At 33.4% G+C, this 21,845-nt stretch overlaps 1 protein-coding gene across 2 annotated transcripts in view; it reads right to left on the reverse strand.

The window, feature by feature from the left end:
* LOC149421491 (ras-related protein Rap-1) overlaps positions 1-21,496 on the reverse strand; it is a 156,310-nt gene extending 134,814 nt beyond the window's left edge. For both annotated transcript variants that reach the window (XM_089634414.1, XM_089634413.1), the window contains exon 1: positions 21,261-21,496. The gene's annotated coding sequence lies outside the window, so the exon portion shown is untranslated. The remainder of the gene's footprint in view (positions 1-21,260) is intronic.
* Positions 21,497-21,845: the final 349 nt, after the last annotated feature.

The following is a 21,845-nucleotide window of genomic DNA, read 5'->3' on the forward strand; positions in this document are numbered from 1 at the left end:
TACTGGAAAAGCAATCAAGATCGGTTCTGCAAGTAAAGTTCTGCAGCACTAGAACGACATTTAAAATGTGGAAAATTTTAAAAAGGTACTATTCTCTTAGGAAAAGGGGGACACAAGTAATCTAAATCAGACCCGCCAGGAAAATATGCAAATATATAGAATCTGTACTATATTGTTCGTTATTTAAAGACCTTTATAAAAATCTAATCTAGAGTCTGAAAGGGGATTTTTTTATGTATGACCGGTCAAATCGCACGCGTCACTGCGCTGATTTTATAGCGTTGAAATGTGTGTTATAAAATTGTGAAAGGTCTATTAATGTCACTCAGTTTTAATCTTTCCAACGCGTATGCTCGTGAGACAAATTGACATATAGGCCAACTTTTAACTAGGCCACGGGAGGTAGAAAACATTACTTTGCAGTAAAATACGATATCGTTTAACTTGGCTCGCTGAAAATAAATATACGCAATAGGGGTATGTATAATGCATGAGTTGTATGTAAAATGTTGGCTGTGAAGCATCTAGATGCGACAATCTTAACAGGCTATCTACGCATTGCAGTATCAGCTGTAAAAAAAATTAACTTAGGTACCTACCGTCCTGAAACTCTCCCCTCCTCAAAAGTGTTGTCTCTCCGTAAGCTTCAAGAACAAGAACAAACTGATTTGGATGAGAACACGTAAACATTTTTGATATGCATAAATATTTGTTTTGCCATTTAGCGACAATAAGGATATTTAGAATAATTTTATTGTACACGAAGAAAACTTACTGTTATATAATTTGTTAAGAATCTGGTAAAATTTTTCGTTTTCCTGTTAAAAATGGGACTGCAAGCCTTTAACCAATGAATTGACAGAGTTCCTAATAATGTATGAGTTAAAAGCGAATGTTTTATGAGGACGGCGGAACACGTGTTCATACTAATACTGATATCGATATTGACATACTGATATTATCACATTCCGACATGATATCTATTAGGAAAAGAACATGTATTGTGTTCTCGTTATATTCTGAATGACACATATTTTATCAGGAAATTGGCAGGCTATCACTTTTCAACATGATCATTTTTCTCCGTGTAGCTTTCGAGTAGAGTCTTGACGTGATAATCAATAGAGGGACCCATCTGGTCCTTTTAAAACGTTTCGGGAAAGTGGGTTTTTCTCATCTGTCCTGAATCTAATAGGTTAGTATTTTCGGTGCTGGTAGAAAACTTTGTTACTTAGTGATTTTATTTCATCTTCAACTTTGTACTGAACATGGCATTCATAGTCGGATATTGTTGCAAAACGGAAGGAAGAGTAGGAAGGGACTAACACTCATCGTGGATCAGAATGCCTATACAAGGTATCTGGAAACTCGTAGTACAAGCGGGAAACCGGTGAATCTGCATCTGCAACACATTTGGAGTTGATCTTATGATATAACCAGAGATGTGCAAAATGGGTACCCAAAACCATTTGAAATGCAAAATGGAAATGGGTCAAAACTTTTCCATTTGAAAATGCAAAATGCAAAATGGTTTTTAGAAAAGCATTTCAAATGCAAAATGCAAAATACCTATTTTCAAAATGCATTGAATTTGCAAAATGGTTTCTCAGGTTAAACAATTAAAATAATTATAGAATTTTTAAACAATTTTGTCATTTAATAATGGATATCAATGTAAAACAAACATATTACATGATGGTAAATCCAAAAACACCACGACTACAGATTATGAAACCACAAAAAATTTGCGCAGGACTAATGTTGCCAACGTAAAAACATAGAAACTGCTATCTAACATTTAATATTACAGCGTCATGGCCCCATGTTCAGTATTTGAATCAGTATTTTTTGTAATGGTATCACTCAATTTCCAGGGCTCCTACCAGGGAGCAACTTGACAAATGTAAATTATCTCTCATAGCGAGGTTGAGGACCGACTGATATTTGGGGCTTATGAAAAAAAGATGAGTGGAGATAGTAGGAAGAATGTTGCAAAAAAGCATTTAAAATGGAAAATGCATTGAGAAAAGCATTTAAAATGCAAAATGAAAAATGGTTTTTAGAAAAGCATTTAAAATGGAAAATACCCATTTTGCATTTCCATTTGAAATGGATTTATTTGAAATAAAGCACATCTCTTGATATAAGATATTTTAATTTGATTACTCGAGTCCGAAGTTAGAAAAAATCATTGGCTGGGGTTAATATCAGCTGTTTAATCTATTTTAAAATGCGTCGAAAAAAGCCTTGGAGGAGTAAAATCTATTTCCTCCAAGATCGAAGCGTAGTCCCTGCTATAAAAGTTGTCGCCCTTGTTTTTGTTTTTGTTGCTGAAAAAAAATTTAAAAACTTAAAAATAAATCGTTATGCTCAGATCGAATTCCCATTTATTTTTTTGGTTCTCTATGTAATGCAAAATCACCAGTTTCCCGCCATAGTTTGTAATACGCGCTTCCGGACCGTGAAAAGGACTGCCAATATAGTTAGGTAAAAACTGGTTTTTAGCAAATTCAATGTTCTCCATTTTAAAATACAGCTTATTGGATTACGGTAAAGCCTCCTTCTCAAAAGGGAAATGCAGTTTTCGCAGCTTGCGATTTGCGTGGAATATTGCAAAGGTATACAGTGTATTATATACTCGGTTGTCGTACCTACCCTTAGCGCTTTTGTCTACGGTTTTTGAGTGACTACTTATAACACTAAAGGCTGAAGTTAGTTTCAGAACTAATATAACATTCAAATTTAATAAGTGCCCAATGGTTTCTATTCGAATATTGTCTAAATAGGTCTTAAACAAAATAGAATTTGATAATAGTATTCATTTGCTAAAAATGCGTGGTTTAAACGTAAGCTTTGTGCAAAGGTATACCGTTGATGGCTCTTTTATATATCGTCTCTCTCTTATTCACGAAGGCGAGATTACAATGAAGCTCTCAACAGCAGGACCAAATTCAAAATTATTTTTCATTTTTTTAATCAGTTTTTTTAAGCAGAGGCTCGATATGATTATGACCTATTTTGGCGTGTAGCGTTACCTCCTTCTTTAGCCAACGTTTCGGACAGCGTTACAGTGTCCATCATCAGCACATTACAAAAGTGACAATTACACCAAGAAGAGTTACTAATATTGAATATTGCTAATTTATTAAGAATCTCTTCAAATTATTCATAATCTGGTTACAAACGGGATTTCAGACCCCTAACGAATGAATTGATAGGTTTACTTATAACTTTAAGTAAAATACGAATATCTTATTGCGATTTAAGAACACGTGTCAAGTATCGAGGCAAATACATATGTATGAACACTTTTTCAGATAAATTGGGTAATTAGTTACAGCTGCCCTTCATAGGTATAAGTTTAAAAGCTTTTAAGGTTTTGAACTTGACTAAATCAGATAATTTTTCAGTTGATGATAAAGCAGAGTTTTACTCAAGGCTCACAAGATAAAATCATTTTGCATTTATTTGAAATATATTGAGTTATCTTTTGTAATAGAACACGTGTGTTTGTTAGAATCTTCCTTTTTCTATTATCAACCGTAGAGCAAGCATCGTTTCAACTATCTAAAAGGCTCCGGGCCTTTTTAGTGTAGATACTTAACCCTTAAATGCATGATTTATTTATTTTTCTGGAAAAAAAAATATTTTGTAGATATTTACATGCATATGCAAGAAAATATAAAGAATTTTATTTTTTTGTAATTTTTTAATGATATATGATTAAAAAAAATTGTTGCAGGTTTACAAAACCATGTATTTAATAAAAGTTAATATGGACAATTTACGTATGAAAAAAAAATAAAAAACCTAAAAAAAAATCTCAAAACTAATAAGTGTACCGGAAAAATACGAGTTATTACATATAAGTATTGTATTATTGTATCTACTTACCTAAGAAAATCAAAATAATAACAGCAAAAGAAAACTGTAATTCTAACCTCCAACCAATTTTCGAGAATATTCACTTTGTTAAAGAAAAAGTGACATTTGACATTCGCGAAAGAAAAAAAAGGTGATGCCACTCGATAAAATATATTACCGTGAACTTGATAATTCTAAAACGGCATGCATTAAGTATACACCAAAGAGTTAAAGGTGGTTTGAACGGTATGTTGCAGTTTTGCAACAGTATGCATTTAAGGGTTAAATCATCATGTGATTGTTCCAATGTAAAAACTCACTGAATTTCAAAAATGCATTTTTATTGAAGAGACTTGGAAACTTAACAAAGTTAGTTTCTGTTATTTTTATGTTTGATTTGGTAGGGCATTATACTTACAGTTTCACAAGATGAAATTTTATATTTATCTGTCAGAAAGGTGTATTCAAATTGAAAACAACTAGCATAATTTGCCTTATTGCCCTTGTTGAATATTTGTGTTGGGCAGTGGAGTATTTATCTATGTACAGTTTTACATATTTTTTAATATTTTATCTTTCGGAGTTTGACTAACCTTTACAGGTCCTTCGGAGGAGGGTTTTTTCAGTATAACAGAGCTCGTGTAACGCGCAATACGTGCAAATAGCTGGGGTACCTTTTACATTTACCTGCACCTCCCACGTAAAGAAGTCTTCGTACCGAATCTTTTTATTTTTTCTATCTGAAAAGAGGCTTAAGAGGTACGGCTGCGAGGCCTTTTTCATGTAAATCTTAATTTTGGATTTGAGACCGAAATACTGAACCAAACTGAATAATTATTTTAAAAAAAATCATTCCGTCTTACTCATCTCTTAATGGTTCCATGATAAATCAACACAGTGACAATTCATCACACTTTTAAAAAGTGATATAAAGTCATTAAAAACGATGAAAAAAAAATTAAACCTAACCTAACCTAACCTACTTCACCCAGTTAATAAAGTTTTGTTTCATCACTTTCCATGACTTTATATAATTTTTCAAAGATGTGATGAATTATAATTTTGATGATTTATTCGCTCACCCTCTTAATAGTATAAAAATAAGTCGATATCCGTGTATTTCTGTTTGTGCGTTCTGAGTTCTCCTAAGCTACGTAACAGATTTTCATAGTGTTTTCACTATCCTTTAGAGAATTTTCCGGAAGGTTTATATATATAATACATGTAAATTATATTTGAAAAAAATATAAAATAGTCGAGGTTTTGTAATCAAGTCGTAAAAAAATATTTTCGGGCGCTTACATTTCTAACGCTGGATAAACCTAATAAGATACTTAAAAATAATGTACTACGGAATTGTATATCTTGAACAGGCCTCCAAAAAAGTCTGTAATGGTATACGTCTATCTCCTTATAATAACCCCCAGCAAGGCCCAGTACACGTCAGATATTAATAGATAATATGGGGGGAAAACATCGGGTTAGTATAAAACTTTACTCATAATCACGCACACTGCGCATACCGGCCGTAATACGACAATATTAGTAGTTGACAGATTTTTAAACCGCCCGACCACCATGTTTAAGAAGTGTTACAATCGTGATAAGATGAAGATCGGGGACTTTGTTAAGACTTTGTTTTAATTTGATTGATTTTACAAATATCGATTATTCGCGCAATCAAAATGTAAAAGAGCAGTAGTACGCATTTGCAGCACTATCAGAGGAATATTTTAAATCGAATTATTTATTTAACAAAGCAAATACGGAAAGCGTAATCGAATTGGCAGAATTTAGAAGCAATTCAAAACAGACTGGGTGAATATGACATTACGAATTTTATTTGAAAATAGGTGAGGTTAGCAATAAAACGCGAATGCGAAAATGACCATGTTTATGAGATTTGAATGAGAACAAAGTGGTATCAGTGTAAAAAAATCTTCATGAATATTATTATGAGTAAATATTTAATTGATATGAGCGGCGTATTAGGTAATCTTTAAAAATAAGATTAAATAATGCAAATATCTATCATGAATGTGGGCAATTTTATTTATTTGTGTGATAAATGATAAAATAATAATTTCGTTTTTCATGATTTTAGAGACAACTTTAGTAATTATTTCTACATATAATTTTGCTTTACCTACTATATAAACATCATGAAATGAAAAACAAAAAAGGATTAAACAAGTGTTTTTAAGGGCAAATGTAAATTACAAACGACCTACTTACGCCGGAAAACACATTTGTCTTATCTACATTATAAATATAAATTTAGATCCATTTTATTTTTTTATTTTATAGGTTCCTCAATATACTGGGTAATATTATTTTTTTATTAATTTCTGCTAGTTCACTAAAAGTTACCTCTAAAAAATTTGTGTAAAAAATGTATACAAATGTTTTGAACGCTTGTCACATTTAAGGATCATAAAAAAAAACGAAAAAAAAAACATTTGCTGCGAAAAGAACGCAGCAAATTCGTTATACAAGAATTGGCTCTGGTCTGAACTTTATGGCAATTCACCCTAAATCCTCATTTGGGCAAAGACATTATTTGTACCAGGCTCCCCTTTTATTTAATAGCCTTCCAGATGAATGATAAACTTCCTACAAAAATAATGTTAAAGTTGAGGATTTTCAACATATTCTTTCATCTCCGTCCTCTTAAATTGTGGCATAATATTTTGTTTTTTTTTATTCTTATTCTCTTATAATGTTTTTTTTCTATTTTTTTCTTCTCTCCTTTTTAAAATAACAGTATATTATATCTTTTCTTGCAATAAATATCAATGTATGTCATGGTCACCCTACATGTTTACTACATTATACTGTAATGAATTGGCTGGAATTAGATAAGTAGGTACCATGTAGGTACCCAATTCGTAGAAACGTTAATGCAACAATATTGCTTTCTTAATATCTTTGTGCTATTTTCTTATTATTTTGTAAAATTATAAACCTCAATACAGGCTTGTCCTAGTGAGGTTAAAAATTCTAACGTAAAAAATGATGCAATGTAAAGAAGCAATAAATAAATATGTATCATTATTAATAAATAATAATATCATTATTTAAACGGTACAGGGGCCATTTAATTTTTTTTTTAAATAAAATGTGACCAGAAGGTGGAATGTTAAAAAATAAAAATGGCGCTGATCGATTTGATAAACATCAAACGTGGCGAGGGTTTGAAATAACCCAACCTAAGATTAGAGTAGAGTGATGAAGAGTAAGCAGTCTAATAAATATGTGCATTTATTTTGGCATTTCGTTAATTAACATCAGATGTAATTAATAGCTCTTCAAGGGTTCGTTAATATTTAATCCGCCATTTCATGCGGTGGACACGCCAACCCTAAATTACCCTTGGTTTATTTATCTCGAGAAACACTAATTTAGTGTCTAGAGTCGAAGTTCCCAATCTGTGGGTATGGAAGACATTTATAAAATTTAAAATAAATACATTTATTTATTGGCCAATAGTCAATACAATTCGCAGTCAGAGTTGACACGAATAAGTCACCCACGTAAACGCATTGTTTCAAACTTATACGACTTCAGAATAAAAATTGAACTAAAAATTAAAAAAAATAGATACTTTTTAAGAACGTTAAGTACTTTGCAGTGAAAGGAGAGCTTATTATTTTATTTTGAATAACTGTAAAATCTTTTTCAACTATTTTTTATTTGAATTGAAATTTTTTATGTGAATACCGCACAAGAGTCCCAACTGCTCCCAACCGTCTGGAGCCAGTGAGACTTATCGGGTTATGTTGTAAGGTTAAAGGTAATGGAGAAGAGGAATGTGGGGAAGTGGAAGGTAGGAAAGTACCTGGCTATTCAGATCTGGTTTTATTTTTTTGTTTCGATTAACAAATAGAAGGTAGGCTTAAGAAAGACCAAATATTGTATTACAGTAACGTTTCCCTATGACAATATTATACATATACCAATAATATACATAATCCTAAATATGTTTTGTAATGTGATAATATCATAAACCGAGCAACAATTTTAGAAATATGAACAAATCAAGAATTAAACTCTGGTTGAAAGAGGTCTTTAAAAAACATAAAAAAACTCTAGTTAGGTACGACATAGAAGACAATAAAATAGAATTGGATACATAATTTTAGTTCGCCTCGGCACAAGACCCCCTAGTGAGGAGGACTAAGAAATACTATTACTTTACATATACCGTAGTATTTTGAATATACAATCTTCTAATAGCAACATTTTTTTTAAATACTTGCACAGACTCGTGAAATATCACTGGGCATTATAATTGCAATTTTAAAAACGACAATTAAAATAACTTTTTGTTAAAGGATTATACTATAGATAGATACCTATTTTACCGCTCGTCTGAATTTTTCAGTCACCCAATTTTGAAAATGATACTTAAATTCAAAGCAAATCTAAGGCATAGAATTCATTGAACCAGAGATACAGAAAAACACACAACCGTAATTAGTATTTTTGTGGTCCTTCCAGAACTATCTAGAGCATTATCTAACTTTCCAGAACCTTTTAGACTCATCGAAACACTCCGCCACTAAGTTTGGAATCTTATGGAACCTTCTTGAACTTTCTCCTTCTAAAACCTTCTAGAGCATTCGAGAACCTTCATGAACTCTCAAGAATCTTCCAGACTCAGCGAGACAGTCGGTGGGCCCTTTCTGAAATAATCTGAAGCATTCGCGGCATTCCCAAAACAAAGCACATTTTCGTCACCACTCCCACCCATGCTCAGACACCCCCACTAAAATCTCTTACTTTCGATGTGACACCAAGAGCTATCTACCTCTATAACCACCGGTGGGTGGCAGTGGCTGGTTGTGAAGAAAATTATGTTGGTAGGGAAGCAATGTTATTTTGCTTTACGAAGAACCTAAGTATCTAACTACAACCGGCGAATATTAGTTAAGTACATTTAGGTATCTGTTAAAAAACTAAGTATTTTGTGAGCATTTTCTTTTTATAATTTTCATCGCTTGAACCATCTTGTGCAGTTTCCCTGGCTGCTAACTTTGGGATATTTAAGCGAAGTCTTCAGACAGGTGATAGATGAGTTCTTCTTTGAACTTTTTGATGATCTATTTATCATGTTGCCATGAAGTTAATACGCAATTCAAACCCGAATTTTCCTTAAGGTGTTTCAAATATGCAGAGCGGACAAACGAATTAACCAGAGCCAAGAAGAATAATACATTAACCATTATTAATAATACATTAGTTGAAAATGGGAGAGTTAAATAGTAAAAATATATACATTATAATTTTAAAAAAAACAATGGTTAAAAAAGAACCAAGAAAATTCCTCTGCCAACTTCTCCAAAAAAAAATCAACTTGTAAAAAACAAAGTGTTTTTATTATTATATAAATATTTTAAAATATACTCTCAAAATTTTTTTGTTTGAGTATTGATTCTGACGGCCGGCATAGTCCAGTGGTAACGCATTGGACTGCCATTCCGAAGGTCGCGGGTTCGAACCCGGCGTGCGCATATAAATTTTATTTGATTAATTTGTGTTATTTCACAATTAATTAATTAAAATAATATATAGTATATTTGCGGCACGTTCCAGAGTGGAAGATACTACCAGTATCGCCCTGGTGTAAGACCACCATTCAGAATTGAAACGTTGCTCCAAATGGCTTTAGCCGTGTTTAGTGACTAGATCTGAATAGCCAGGTACTTCCCCACCGTCCTCTTTCCCTTCCCCACTTACCTTCAGCCTTACAACATCCCCCAATTGGGGATGCCATAGTCTCACTGGCTCCAGACGGGAGCAGTTGGGACTCTTGTGAGGTATTCACTATAAAAAAAAAAAAAAAAAAAATTGAACCTCACTACCCAGGAACTGAAATTGATAATTCTACAGAACTCACCATAGGCCGATCGGGTAGGATTGACATTAATTTAGTGTATTAACATCTGTAATATCATCTGATTTGAGATAAAAATTTCCATCGTGCATGTGTGTATTGTCATCGAGAGCAAATCTGCTGAGTTTCAGTTCGATCGGAGGTCGGGAAGCGAATTAATTTCTTCTTCCAAGATTTACATTCATTCGGTCATTCGTTTCCTAACACAAAAGTGAAATTCGATTCAGTGTAAATAAATAAAAAAAATGCTGTGCGCGATTTTTTTTTCAATTGGTTCGTTGTAGGTACTATACATTTTGAGAACCCCTTTTTAGGGACTGGACCAAAACCCAGGTCTTGGGTAGCGTAAGAGGAGTTTGGTAATTGGAGAATAAATATGAAATTTTTGAATCTTGTATTTGAATACCAAGAAAATGAAAGGGGGCAAATAAAAAAAAACGGAAAGATAATGAATTTTTAATGTATTTAATGGCAAAATCAAATTTAGTGTAGATTTAAAAAAAAGTTTGGTCATGCCATAAGCCAGTAAATCAGAAAAGTTTCAAAAAGTCGTAATATTATTCTGAATTTGAATGAGAATGCCTATTTATTATTTAGACAATATTGTAATATTAGAACCAATGGTTTATATTATCAATTTTTGTGAGTAATTTTCATCATTCATTAATGAATCTCGTGAGAATTATATTTGTACCGAATCAATAAATAATGTCCTTCGCAGAAATCCGTCTGATCTTTGAGTTAGTTAAGGGAGAAAGCTGGGGAAGGTAGCAGTGATGAAGGATAGGACAAAGGGATGTAAGTGGCGGAAACAGAAGTCAGCAGTTCTCATTAACGAGCCTTGGCCAGAAGATATTGAAGGAGACGCTGAAGTGGAGAAAACGAACCACCTTTCTTTTGGAATCAGGAGAGCACGCTTTCTAAAGACGATGCTATAGGAGATGGTGAACAAGATTTTTCTTCTAAATAATGTGGTTTTATTTGTACTGTGTTTAATGAAGCGATTTCTAAATGAAGGGTTGTCTGTTACAAACTAGCTGACGTGCACCCGGCGTTGTCGGGGTTGTGAATGATTTGTAGCAAAGTTTCTAAATGAAGGGTGTCTGTTACAAACTAGCTGACGTGCACCCGGCGTTGGTCGGAGTTGTGAATGATTTTTACTAAGGTTTCTAAATGAAGGGTGTCTGTTATAAACTAGCTGACTTGCACCCGGCGTTGCTCGGAGTTGTGAATGATTTGTACTAAGGTTTCTAAATGAAGGGTTGTCTGTTACAAACTAGCTGAGTGCACCCGGCGTTGCTCGGAGTTGTGAATGATTTGTACTAAGGTTTATAAATGAAGGGTCTCTGTTACAAACTAGCTGACGTGCACCCGGCGTTGCTCGGAGTTGTGAATGATTTGTACTAAGGTTTATAAATGAAGGGTGTCTGTTACAAACTAGCTGACGTGCACCCGGCGTTGGTCGGAGTTGTGAATGATTTGTACTAAGGTTTATAAATGAAGGGTTGTCTGTTACAAACTAGCTGAGTGCACCCGGCGTTGCTCGGAGTTGTGAATGATTTGTACTAAGGTTTATAAATGAAGGGTCTCTGTTACAAACTAGCTGACGTGCACCCGGCGTTGCTCGGAGTTGTGAATGATTTGTACTAAGGTTTATAAATGAAGGGTGTCTGTTACAAACTAGCTGACGTGCACCCGGCGTTGCTCGGAGTTGTGAATGATTTGTACTAAGGTTTATAAATGAAGGGTGTCTGTTACAAACTAGCTGACGTGCACCCGGCGTTGGTCGGAGTTGTGAATGATTTGTACTAAGGTTTATAAATGAAGGGTGTCTGTTACAAACTAGCTGAGTGCACCCGGCGTTGCTCGGAGTTGTGAATGATTTGTACTAAGGTTTATAAATGAAGGGTTGTCTGTTACAAACTAGCTGAGTGCACCCGGCGTTGCTCGGAGTTGTGAATGATTTGTACTAAGGTTTATAAATGAAGGGTCTCTGTTACAAACTAGCTGACGTGCACCCGGCGTTGCTCGGAGTTGTGAATGATTTGTACTAAGGTTTATAAATGAAGGGTGTCTGTTACAAACTAGCTGACGTGCACCCGGCGTTGCTCGGAGTTGTGAATGATTTGTACTAAGGTTTATAAATGAAGGGTGTCTGTTACAAACTAGCTGACGTGCACCCGGCGTTGGTCGGAGTTGTGAATGATTTGTACTAAGGTTTATAAATGAAGGGTGTCTGTTACAAACTAGCTGAGTGCACCCGGCGTTGCTCGGAGTTGTGAATGATTTGTACTAAGGTTTATAAATGAAGGGTCTCTGTTACAAACTAGCTGACGTGCACCCGGCGTTGCTCGGAGTTGTGAATGATTTGTACTAAGGTTTATAAATGAAGGGTGTCTGTTACAAACTAGCTGACGTGCACCCGGCGTTGGTCGGAGTTGTGAATGATTTGTACTAAGGTTTATAAATGAAGGGTGTCTGTTACAAACTAGCTGACGTGCACCCGGCGTTGCTCGGAGTTGTGAATGATTTGTACTAAGGTTTCTAAATGAAGGGTTGTCTGTTACAAACTAGCTGACGTGCACCCGGCGTTGTCGGGGTTGTGAATGATTTGTAGCAAAGTTTCTAAATAAAGGATTGTCTGTTATAAACTAGCTGACTTGCACCCGGCGTTGCTCGGAGTTGTGAATGATTTGTACTAAGGTTTCTAAATGAAGGGTTGTCTGTTACAAACTAGCTGACGTGCACCCGGCGTTGGTCGGAGTTGTGAATGATTTTTACTAAGGTTTCTAAATGAAGGGTGTCTGTTACAAACTAGCTGACGTGCACCCGGCGTTGCTCGGAGTTGTGAATGATTTGTACTAAGGTTTCTAAATGAAGGGTTGTCTGTTACAAACTAGCTGAGTGCACCCGGCGTTGCTCGGAGTTGTGAATGATTTGTACTAAGGTTTATAAATGAAGGGTTGTCTGTTACCAAATTGGTTACGTGCACCCGGCGTTGCTCGGAGTTGGGAATGATTTGTACTAAAGTTTCTAAATGAAGGGTTGTCTGTTATAAACTAGCTGTCTTGTACCCGGCGGTGTCGGGGTTGTGAATGATTTGTAGCAAAGTTTCTAAATAAAGGATTGTCTGTTATAAACTAGCTGACTTGCACCCGGCGTTGCTCGGAGTTGTGAATGATTTGTACTAAGGTTTCTAAATGAAGGGTTGTCTGTTACAAACTAGCTGACGTGCACCCGGCGTTGGTCGGAGTTGTGAATGATTTTTACTAAGGTTTCTAAATGAAGGGTGTCTGTTACAAACTAGCTGACGTGCACCCGGCGTTGCTCGGAGTTGTGAATGATTTGTACTAAGGTTTATAAATGAAGGGTTGTCTGTTACCAAATTGGTTACGTGCACCCGGCGTTGCTCGGAGTTGGGAATGATTTGTACTAAAGTTTCTAAATGAAGGGTTGTCTGTTATAAACTAGCTGTCTTGTACCCGGCGGTGTCGGGGTTGTGAATGATTTGTAGCAAAGTTTCTAAATAAAGGATTGTCTGTTATAAACTAGCTGACTTGCACCCGGCGTTGCTCGGAGTTGTGAATGATTTGTACTAAGGTTTCTAAATGAAGGGTTGTCTGTTACAAACTAGCTGACGTGCACCCGGCGTTGGTCGGAGTTGTGAATGATTTTTACTAAGGTTTCTAAATAAAGGGTGTCTGTTACAAACTAGCTGACGTGCACCCGGCGTTGCTCGGAGTTGGGAATGATTTGTACTAAAGTTTCTAAATGAAGGGTTGTCTGTTATAAACTAGCTGTCTTGTACCCGGCGGTGTCGGGGTTGTGAATGATTTCTAGCAAAGTTTCTAAATAAAGGATTGTCTGTTATAAACTAGCTGACTTGCACCCAGCGTTGCTCGGAGTTGGGAATGATTTGTACTAAAGTTTCTAAATGAAGGGTTGTCTGTTATAAACTAGCTGTCTTGTACCCGGCGGTGTCGGGGTTGCGAATGATTTGGAGTAAAGTTTTAAGGTTTTTAATTCTACGATAAACATGGACCTGTACTTTCTGTAAATATAATACGTATATATAGTTCCTTAGAACGGGCTATCTGCCTAACTTGGAACTAATATCGACCTGACAAGACATAATAACACCTGTACACATTTAAATAAAATACAGATGTAATATGTACAATATTGATAAATTGTTACTATTTACTGGAAAATTAGAAATATTAATTCATATCTACTTTTTTACCTAAGTTCACACTCATCAGGGCTGGAATGTATCCAAACTAGAAAAACTTATGAAATTACATGAATCAAAACAATATTTAGAAATCATAATATTACCTACTGATATAAATAGTAAGCCGGGCGGAGACGAGACCTAATCCAATTATATAACTAACATCATGTACGCACTCGCATACTGCCTACTAACACTGTATACCTGGATATTTGGAGTCTATAGTAATTTTTATAAAAAGTAGCTTCCTTTATAAATAAAACATTAGGGTCTTGACGAGTACGGTGAAGGAGAAAACCATCTATATTAAATGAAAAAAATAATACACTTTGTAAAACACCATTTTTATTATGAATTAATATTAACAGCCAACCAGATTTCGCTTAGCTCAAGCTTCGTCAGGGACATGGACCTGTACTAACCATTCATTTGATAAAACCTCTGGGAGTAAAATATTACATAAAAATGGAAATGGAATTAGGTTCAACAAGTTAGAAGCCCTCGAAATTAAAAAAAGCCGTCAAAAATAAATCAAATATAATCAACAATAAAATCAATTTAACTGATAGTCCAATATTTAATTTATTCCGTTAACCCCTGATGAAACTGTTTCCTCCCTTCCCCTCCCTACCTACCCATCCTGTAATCAGTCTTCACCCTTTCTCGTTCTAGCACTAATAAGGTGTCTGCTCTTTTATTTCTATCTCTTTCTCTCGTGTCTGTTATTTTATTTCTATCTCCTTCACTCATTGTTTTATTTTCTTCTATATATATATATGTGTCTGTATGAAAATAACTTTAGTTGATATAACAAGCCCTGACGAAGCTTGAGCTAAGCGAAACCTGATTGGCTGTTAATATTAATTGATAATAAAAGTGATGTTTTACAAAGTGTATTTTTTTCATTTAATATATAATGTCACATCTCAAAGTGTTTGCTTCCTTCGATAAAAAATAAAACCATCTGTTGCCTTGAACGAACACCGTGGAAAAGTCGTGAGCAACGTCCAATAATGTAAATATGTGCAACTTGTCATTCATTACTTTATTCAGATGAAGCTAATTTGTAGTTGGCTCCCAGTAATTTCTTCATTTTGTACTGTTTTTTAGTTAGTATATATGTTTTGTATTGTGATATTATTGGATAATTGTTAGTAAACAAATGTAATATAATGTTATAAATAAATTAATATAAATCTTCCCGAAGAAACTCTTTAAATGAACCCTATCAAAATCCATTGCGTAATTTAGAAGAACTTAGTGCAAAAACATACAAACGCGGAGAGCGATTTTATTTTGATGAATTTAGTTCATAAATATTAATAAGAATATTTTTGCAAAATATTATCGATCTTTTCCTTTTCTAGTATCCCTCTCCTATCGGAGGTTCGCTCTCATAATGGAAAAAATAAACTTATAATAAGCCAAAGAAAAAAGTCACGGGGTTTAAACGGAATTTTTTTTCGTTTTTCACGGGAATAAAAAAACACCATTTTTTAAAAATAATTAGTAAAAATTTCAATTTTTGGAAAAACAATTAAAATAATAATTGTTTAAAATAAAGGGCATTTTTTTTAACACATTATCTCGGTTGTCTAATTTTTTATTTTATTTTAGAAAATGACAGACTAGAGATCATTGTGGTAGAGTACAGACAGACACAGTACCGAAATCAGTATTTTTTATTTTTATTTTTTGTTCAAATTCTAAAAAACGAAAACTAATTAGCATAATAAATGGAGAAAATTTCTGATAAATCAAATGATTTTTCTCCTCCACATTTTTCCTGGAATTTAAGCGACGAATATTTTTTTAGGGTTTTTTTCAGTTTTTACTAAACCAGTATTATAGAACATCCTTGTTGTTTTGTGTATTGGGTGATATTGGGATAACAAATAAGGTATAAAGAGAGAGAGAGGAGAAAGTGAAATGATATAAAATACCATTAGGTACTACACCAAAGCTCCTTGAGTGACATCCGGAATTAAGTCAAATTATTCAAAATTCTAAAGGACTATAAAAAACTTTTTCAATCATATTTCTCAAAATATTCTTCGTAGGCCATATGATATAATATTAATATTAAATGTTCCTATTGCATTCTTTTTCTCTTTCATATCTATCATTTTCTACTATTTGTTGTATTTTCTTCTCTCTTGTTCTTTCTGAAAACTTTAATATCTTACGTTTCTCCGCCTTTTTACATGATTTTTGTAACACCTACACATTGTATTATTATATTAAAAAGAACTTTTGTAACATTCATTTGTATCTTTCATGTTAAGGTTTGTGAAGAAATTAAAAAAAAAATATTTATAAAATTTAATGTTCGTATTGGTATAAACGTGACAGCTGTTTCGCTTTTCAAAGTTTAAATTTTAAACTCGTAAGAATTGTAACTTGACAAAATGTTGGTTCCAGGAGATAAAGCAGTATATTTACTGCTCAACCTCGCACAAAAACGTCTAATCGTTGAACTGTTTTTATCGTCCTGTCACCGCCATTTTTAAAACTGTTCCGAATAAATTGTCAATAATGTAGCTCCTTACCCAATAATGTTTCCAGTGATCCTCGCGTAGCCCATCCACGGTTCAATAACGTCACCTATCTCTTTCTCTGCTCTTGCTTCTTTCCATCTCTCTTTTGACTTACCCAACAATAATCCGTTCATTATTTTTATAACGAAAATAAGATTTTTTATTTCTGGAATACAATCAGGCTGGAAGGAAGCTTTAGGACTAAAATAAATTAACATGAAATAATCATAGAAATCCCGTCGTTCTTTTGTTTACTTTACTTTCATAATTTTTGTATAACTTTATGATTACTACTTGTAAAGCTCCGGCTTTGCACTAGTTTCTTCAATTTATTCTTTTTTTATTTTTTATTACTGAATAATAATTCAAAAGTGTGTTTAACAAGCACTGTAATAATGCGCATTATGCAGTTTAGTCTCATAATTTAACGATGTTTTATTGATATTTTCAAAGTCCCTAATCAAGATAAGTTTCAAGATGAAAATAATTACGTAGACCTAGTAAATCTGGAAAGAACAAGCTTGAAAAATTTCATGATGTTAAATCTTTTGAAAGTTGATCCTGCCTCAGAAAACACACAACTGCATCGTATTTTAATAAAGTTAGGATATGGAAATCATGGCTGTAGTACCCAAGACATATTTTCTCACTTTCGTGATACTGGTTAGGTTTGGTTAGTTTAGGTTAGATTTCTCGTACGAGTAATGAATTAAAAAAAAAAATTTGCTCACTGCATGCTAAACAAATGATAAAAGAAAGTACATAAGAAGTCGGAATACTCTAGAAAGATATGGCATGAACAAGCGTATTAACTTCGTGATTCTCAAGTGAAAATCTAGAAACGTATGGCAAAAACAACCATATCAACGTTGTAAAACTTATGTCGGCACCATAGAAAGTTATGACACAAAAAACCGCATCAAACTCGTGATAGTCAACTAGACACCCTAGAAAGATACGGTACACACAAGCATATCAACCTCGTAATACTCAAGTCGACACCCTAGAAAGATATGGCATAAACAAGTATATCAACCTTCTAATAATCAAATGGACACCTTAGAAATATATGGCACAAATATGCGTATGAATCTCGTGATACTCAAGTTAGGTCAAGCGTGATGCCAAGAGTCGGTATATCAGATTAGAGTTTGAACGAAACGAAGCTTGAATGTAAACGCAACCAACAGTTTTGATGGACACAGGATTGTGGAGGGGTTGATCCTCTGCCTAGTCTGCCGAAAAAAATAGCGGTGGTTGGGAATTGATACTACAAAACCCGACTTTTCTTTCAACTCATTTTTTTTTCAAAAGTCACCGCACGCCACTGGGACTGAGTAAAATATAAGGTACGTATTATACCTTCATATGATATTCATTTTGAATTCCGTCTAATTGAATGCTGGTAAAATGGGCACTCTCGTTGCAACCACTGTACTTAAGTTCACCCAGGCTTTTAGTACTTATTGCGAATTCATGTTTAATATACGCAATTCTTCGACAGTGTGAATCTCCCTTCTCTTCTGGAAATTTTTGGGAGGAGAGAGACAGGAATATAAAAATAATATATTTCGTACAATTCTCACAATCCTTGTTTGATCAACAATAAAATGAATCCATTTGAAAGTTGTTTTTTTGGCGTTTGCGAAGAGCAAAAATTTGTTAAAATCAGCGTGAATTTGCTTGCGCTTTTTTACACCGCGAAACATTTTTTACAGGAAAAACTGAGATTATTCTTATTCGTTCCCTAATAGAAAAAGGATTTATTAATTTTGTGCATTTCGCAAAGCGTTCGTATAAACACACCTTTTATTATTATTTCTTCGTGCTCAGTCAGCGGTTCTATTGTTCTGTTGAACAGAATAAATCCGAATATGGGCATAACGACTCGAAGAAGTAAAGCGATTACACTTGACAATTTTTATCGGTAACTAGAACTGTCCTTTAAAAACAATTTATTAAGATGTTCTTTTTAGATTATCATGAATAGTTGGTATGTATGTCGGATCATTAGTATTATTGAGCCATCGATATAATTTATTTAAAGGGAAAGCCATTTTCATTATTATAATTAATAAATTATAAGCGGATGGTAGCTGGTACAAAATGATAAGGACTTACGGAAAAGCCAGCAGATGATTGAAAAACTTGACTCCTTCGTGGAAACCCGACGCCTTTCAACACTTGGTTACCAGCAGTTGGTTCTAAGTACTTAATAAAACATAAGGTATGAATTTCAAAAAGCATTGGACGATTTTTCTCAAAAATAGTTACTCACATAAAATTCAAACCATTTTTGAATCACCAACCATAATAGCAAAGTCTGTGCACCGTATATTTTGTGTTATTTACTAGCGTTATAAACAGTCCTTATAAATTATCCATATTTTATAGCATTAAAAAGGTTAATATTTTATACATGAAATAACGATATTTAAAATAAAAATAGGGATAGGGCTCCATCTTCTTGATTCCTTATACAGTAGACAGTGTAAATCTTCGATTTACGATCTATTTATTTATAAAGCCCGAGTTTACTTTTCGGAGGTTCTCGAACCTATGAATATTGGCTATAATAATTTATTCGAGTTTTCTACTTTTTGCATGCATTTATTTGTTCATTTATTAATTCACGTTTGCCAATTGATAAACTATCAAAACGATGGTGAAAGATCTCCCATGAAAAAATGATTTCATAATAAATTATTTCATTATCAATTATTACATTCTAAATTATTACAAAATAATTTGTTATAAAACATATTAGAAATACTTATTTCTATCTAGGTATAACCTACTTTAACAACCTTCCATTGAATCTAAAAAAATATCGAAAATAATTAATTTCAGATGAAATTTCAAAAATTATCTTTTAATAGGCCGCATAGCTGTCATTATTTAAAAAAACTTAAAATCTTTTATTGATAAATCTTGCGTTTTACTTACTTACGTTTTTTTATTATTTACAATACTTTATTAATTACTTATGTGATTTTTTATATTTGAACTAGAATTCCCTCACCAAACACAAGAGCCTTGTCTCTTCATAGTGAGGAAATGCAATATTTTTACATTATAATACTGTATATATCATGTAAACACTATATATTTATTCGAAAAAAAGAAAATATTAAAAAATAAAATAACAGTTCAGATAAAGTGCGTTACATAAATTTTGAAATAATATCAATTTTTTTTACAAAAATATTTGCTTCAGTTTTATTTTGTAAATACTAGCTTATACTGATACTTTACTGAAGAAATTAAATTTCTTATCTCATTGAATTTCCACAGAATGTTTATCTCTAGGTATAAACTTTTCGGGTTTCTGGTAATCCTGCCAATTTGACATGAAACAGATTGCTGTAGTATGAATGTTGAATGAGGTTCATCAATTCAATATCATCCCTCTTGCAATAAAAACCATTAAAAAATAATCGACTTCAAAAAAAGCACTAAGATATGGATTATGGACACGGGAAAGAAGAATATAAATAAAATGTTGCGACCGATCAAAGATTCACATTATGTTTTTACACTATATATTTTTCATGTATAACGTTATGTTTTCCTTCTATTATTTCGCTTTGTAATTTAGGTCTTGTTATATTTTTACAAGCTTACAAAAACTTACTTTAAAAAAATTAACATACTAAAAAAACTTGACCAAATTGATAATTCACACAAATAGCCATGTACATATGTACAATGTGACCTTAGAACGGGGTACGTAAGGTCACATTCTTTTCAACCGATACAAAAAATTATAAAACAAATAAATAAAATAAAGTTTACATCTAAAAATAAAGTTAATTTTTATTTTTTCGAAAATGAAAAACGATGCATGAATTTTTCATGTATTGCGCACCCATTTTTACCCAGAATTCTGACTTTAAAAAATGGACAGAAAATATATTATATTTACGTAAATAATAGGGTCGTATTTTTATTTTTTGAATAATACCAATAACGCTGTGTGCGATTTTCATTGCGGTATTGTTCAGTTTCAAAATAAATAATATAGTATTATTTTTTGTTAGTGTACAGAAAAGCCCTTGCACATATCTGAATTTAAAATATTTTTTGTCATCAGTTTTAAAAAGTAAAAAAAGAAGTGTAAAGAGAATATATGAAGCTAATGTGAATGGTAGAAGTAGTTGGAGACGCCTGAGGAAGACTTGGCACGATAAAGTGAACCAAATACATTAGTTGGAATAACAGAAGAGTATGTAAGAACGGCGTAATGGTTAGTTAGTTGGATTTCAAAAACATTATTTTATTGAGTTTTGTAAATTTCTGATTTTTGGGTTCCCATAAAAACATAATACGTTTATTATTTTTGAAGCCCCTGACGTAGAAACTGCTAAAAATATATTTTTCGATACATTCAAATTTATGCACAAATTACATTTTATTGAGATGTATTTTTAACACTAGGTCCGTACTTGTAAACTGGCTCTGTGCGGCCGTGTTAGCTTTGATTCGGTAGGAAACGGGATCGATTCCTAATAAAGTGTATATAATATTAACATCTATATATTCAATTTATGTAATATGGGTGCTTGAGGTCTTAAAATATTGTAATTTTCAACAAAAATACAACATAAATTACTTTACGTTGATTGCATCGAAAAATGAAAATTGATAGATATATAATTAGGGAAAAGAGGTAGATATGTTACATGTTAAAATAACCTGTTAATATAACGAAAAAAATGCAATATCTTACCTTTGGAAGATTCTGGAAATACTCAAATTAATCACATTTGCCTCGAAATAACGTTCGATCCTAGATCCCACAATACTAAAAAAATATCATAAACCGCCTTTTCAATCCAAAAACACAATTAACAATACGAAACAAATTATAGATCAAAACTATCCCGCCATATATCTGACAGTTAGCGTATTTCTCTTTTGTTTTTGTCGCGTTCTTTTCGCTTTTATTTGAATTTGAAAGTTTCCCGCGTTCCGGCGAGAGGTCGCGCGGCCCGAGTGAGAGATGCGCTGCGCTTACCTCGGAGGTCGGCAGCGGAGTGTTCGCCTGCCCGGGCACTCGGTTTAGGCTGCGCCACACCAAAACTAGGAAAATCCACATTGCAAAATTAGCCCACACACAAAAAGTAACAAACCACTTCAAAAACAAAAATCGACAAGCTGTTAATTGATTTTCCTTTTTGTTTTAAATTTTGCTTGCGAGAAAGTTGGTTATTTAGCGGATGAATTTTCCCTCTCCGCTAGGCAAGCGATAGATTAAGCTTCGTCCTGGCCATAAGGCTCGACTCTGATCGTTAAAAGTTTATTCGAGGATATT

This window comes from Hesperophylax consimilis, chromosome 8 (genome assembly GCF_061612785.1).
Source record: "Hesperophylax consimilis isolate HC1 chromosome 8, BYU_Hcon_1.0, whole genome shotgun sequence".
Classification (NCBI taxonomy): Eukaryota; Metazoa; Arthropoda; class Insecta; order Trichoptera; family Limnephilidae; genus Hesperophylax; species Hesperophylax consimilis.